This window comes from Cyprinus carpio, chromosome B19 (genome assembly GCF_018340385.1).
Source record: "Cyprinus carpio isolate SPL01 chromosome B19, ASM1834038v1, whole genome shotgun sequence".
In the NCBI taxonomy this organism is placed as follows: domain Eukaryota; kingdom Metazoa; phylum Chordata; class Actinopteri; order Cypriniformes; family Cyprinidae; genus Cyprinus; species Cyprinus carpio.
The window spans coordinates 27,817,011-27,821,478 of record NC_056615.1 but is presented as its reverse complement, the minus strand read 5'-3'; positions in this window follow the sequence as shown (position 1 = coordinate 27,821,478).

Below are 4,468 nucleotides of genomic sequence, written 5' to 3'. Positions count from 1 at the left end.
TAAAAAAAAAAAAAAAAAAAGTTATGAAGTTCTGAACAATCAGGAAGACCCGAAATTGGTTCAGAGGATGTACCTTGGCCAAACTTTGATCAGTAGAAACAAAATTTGGTACACTTCATCAACACTATGATCTGAGGGGGCATGCCAAAGTTGGAAACAGTGCCACCTATGGGTCATGAGATACTAAAAATGCACATTTTGGCTTATAACTTTTGAATAGTTAGTCGGAATCGTGATCATGGTGTCTATGGATTCCTTGGGTCATGCCGAATCTGTGCATATCAATTTTGCCAGGATTGGCTGAACCATGTGTCAGCCATTTTGAAGTTTGACATAAAAGCATAAAAATCGGTAGGGATCATTTACACCAACACCCGGAGGGAGGTGCCCCAGACATTTAAAGACAGCACCACCTAGTGTTCCAGAGACATTACAATTCTAGCAAAAACACGTATAACTTTTGAAAACGTTGTCCAAATGATCTTGTTTTAATATAATTTAATTCCCTGGGTTTTGCCGATTCTGACGATGTCTCATTTGTCATTTTCCATGAATGTGCCTGCCCTTAAATGTAAAACTGTATTTTCACTATTCATCATTCAAATTTTGCCCAATTTTGTCCAAAATCTGATCATATGGTCTTTGGACCAAGCCGCACAGAAATGACTGAACAGATTTTTGATATTCACTACTGTTCCCAAGAAAAACTTCTACAAATTAGACAGTGTCTGTGGTTTTTGACTTATGCTAGTAAGGTAAGCATGCTAATAAGTTACAAGCTAACCAGTTACCATACTATTTAATGTGACTCTTCACCTATCAATATAACCATAAGCTGCGTTATAATTAACTTATCTTTGCATGTTACGTTGGTTAAAATGCTAAATAACTGTTTTTGTGAACTCATTCTCACACCTTAACCTCTCTTCTGTGGCTTGTTGAATGTGTGTCGACTGAGTGGCGCACTCTGTTAAGCCACTGACTCTGAATCCCTAAGGTCATGGGTTCGAATCCAGGTTGGTTAATGTTGCCTCTGTTCCAGACATTGGATTTTCCATGTGTATTCGTATTTAATCAAAAATGTGTTTTTGTTCATTCTCATCTGAACTTCTGTTCAATTTCGAAGTACTCTAGTTTGTTTTCCTAATGTACGTTCTATTTCTTCCATTTCTGTTCTTCCCGCTTTGCTCTGCGCTACAGCCCTTCTAGGGCTTGGTCCCAGAATGGCTGCTTGCAGCTATATTAACTGTTATTATTATTAATGTATTTTATTATTTAGGTTTAATTATTTGTATTTTTTGTTATTGTGTTTTTGTCTGTCAGTAAGTGAAAATAATCATTTAAAAAATGCATTCTAAAAATCTAAATAATTCGTAATAAACATTTACACTGTTTTTAAGCATACTGTCACGGAGACGAACCCCGTGATTCCCTCTGCCGGCCAGCAGAGGGCACCCTCACCTGAATACTGACACACACGCATCCATCCATTCATTTACACTGACTACACTACATTTCCCACAAGCCCCGTCCTTGGACTCTGATCACCGTCACAGGTGCAATTCATCCGGACTTGTGTATATAAGCTGACTATCACAAGAGATCAACGTGAAGTCTTGATTTGCTGTGTCTGGTCATTTCTGAGCATTACTACCCGTAATTCTGTTTTCCCTTTGCCGATCCTGTTTGATATCCTTTGCATTACATCTTTGCTGCCCGCCTACCGGACCCTTGCTTGTTTACTGATTTTTGATTCTCTGTTCTCCCTACATTGTTGATATTGCTGGTACCCGACCATTGCCTGTATCGACTACGAAGTTGCTGCAATAAAGCCTGCATATGGATCCCATGTCGCAGTTCTGAAGTTCATTACAGAAGACTTCGCCAACACAAGATCCAGCGGCTTATGAAGGTCTTCCCATACTACCATGGCGGCCCAGCCAGTCAGATCGCTGCTAACCAGTTTCAGCTGAATCGACTGACATCTATCACTTCAGGAACTCGCCAAGCCGCTCAGAGTCTTTATACAGCCTCAAGGCCGCACTAATGCCGGAAGCCGCCCGCCATTACCCACGCGCAGATACATGCCCCATGTGCCATCCCCCACCGCTCCCCGGAGAAATTCAACGGTGACACCCAGCAGATGTAAGGGGTTTCTACTACAATGCTCATTATTGTTTGTTGAACAGCAGCCCACGCCTAGGTCACTACTGAGACTGGGAAGATCGCTTCTTTTGTTTGTTCTCTGTTGACCCAGGAAAGCATCTGGAATGGATTACTGCTGTATGGGGTCTCATGGTTCTGCCTTCCTCCTTTCATGACTTCCTAAGCAACAGTTCAGGAGCAGTGGCCTGATCATCCCAAGGAGGGAAAAGGAGCTGGAGATCGCTTATTGGAACTATCTCAAGGCAGAATGACGGTGGCTGATTACGCTCTACGATTTCGCACAATGGCGGCACAAACCAACTGGGTGAACGACACGTTAAAGTACTCTTTCGCAAGGGTCTGAACTATGATCTTCAAGCGGAGCTAGCATGCAGAGACAAGGGCAGAGATCTTAATAGCTTCATTGAACTTGCCATTACCATTGATAATCTACAACGTACCCGACGACCCAGTTATCATCGCACTGACCACCCAGTTTCCATGCCGTCTGATGAATCTACTGAACCCATGCAGATTAATACTTACCATCTGTCTGTTGAGGAGAGAGATCGACGCATCTCTAATAGACTGTGCATGTACTGTGGCTTACCTGGCCATCAACGTAACAACTGCCCTACTTGTGCATCTACCTCCTCACAACGCTCGGTGAGTACTCCTCTCACTTCCATGTGTGATACCCAGTGTGTAAGCATTCCCGTTGAATTATGGATAAACGACAGACAAATCATTACCTCGGCTTTACTCGATTCTGGGGCGGCTGGTAATTTCATTTCAGAGTAGTTTGCTAAGAAGTATGACATTCGACTGATTTCATGCTCTACCTCTCTCTCAGTGGAGACAATAGATGGTCGACCACTGGGTTCTGGATCCATCACTCACCTCATCACTTGCAAACTATTGATGGCGGCTGGATTACTTCACAAGGAGAGGATTCAATTCTACATTCTCCCCACATCTCACACTCCCGTGATTCTTGGATTACCCTGGTTACATCTGCATAATCCACAGATTTCCTGGAGAGAGGGCCAAATCGTAAAATGGTGCAATCACTGTCAACCGAACTGTCTTTCTCTGGTCAAACCCATTCCTGTCTGTTCCGTGTCACTCTCTCCAGCATGAGAGTCCATTCTCGACCTTCCAGAGGAATATGCTGATCTTATAGAGGCTTTCAGTAAGGAGCAAGCCAACACCTTACCTCCTCACCGTAAATATGACAATGTGACGATGACGATGTGCAATCGATCTTCTGCCAGGGCATTCTCCCCCAAAGGGTCGCATCTTCCCATTGTCTCAACCTGAGTCCGAAGCCATGAAGGATTACATCAATGAGGAACTCCAGAATGATACCATTAGGACCGTCCACATCCCCTGCTTCATCCGGGTTCTTTTAGGTGAAAAAGAAGGGGATGGTGGTCTGCATGCCCCTGTGTTGATTACGGTGGACTCAACGAAATGACTGTAAAATTCAGATACCCACTTCTGTTGGTTCATGTTCCTACAGCCTCTGGAACAGCTTCGGCACTGCTCAGTACTCACGCAAGTTTTGGATCTGAAGTGCGCATACAATCTCATTCACGCATTAGAGGGAGATGAATGGAAGACAGCCTTCTCCACAACCACTGGACACTCACGAATATCTTGTGATGCCATTCGGACTGGTCAATAGTCCATCTGTGTTTCAGTCATTTATTTACGAGGTCTTCAGAGACAGGCTGGAATATATCTGTGATGATGGAGTGTATATTGATGATATCCTGATCTACCTGTAACACACTTCCAGAACATGTACAACCGCGTCCGATCAGTTCTTCAATGCCTCATCAAGTAAATTACAGTTATGCGCCAGAGCTGAGAAAATGTGAAATTCCACGACTTCCACCACATTCTTAGGGTACATAATCAGTCCCGGAGGGGTGGCCATGGACGAAAGGAAGGTCAACCCCGTTCTTAACTGGCCTGAACCCTCAAGGAATTACAGCGATTTCTAGGATTCGCTAACTTTTACAGAAGATTCATCAGAAACTTCAGTACGGTTGTCGCCCCACTTACTTCAATGGTCAAGAAAGGAGCTCACCGACTACAATGGTCCGAACCCACTCACAAGGCATTTCAAACCCTGAAGCAACGATTCAGCAACGCGCCCATCCTCTGCCACCCTGACCCCTCATTACCTTTCGTTGTTGAGGTGGACGCATCAAACACAGGTATCAGAGCTATCCTGTCCCAACGTCCAGACCCCGCTGCTAAGCTTCATCACTGTGCCTTTTACTCAAGGAAACTCAACTCAGCGGAACGAAACTAG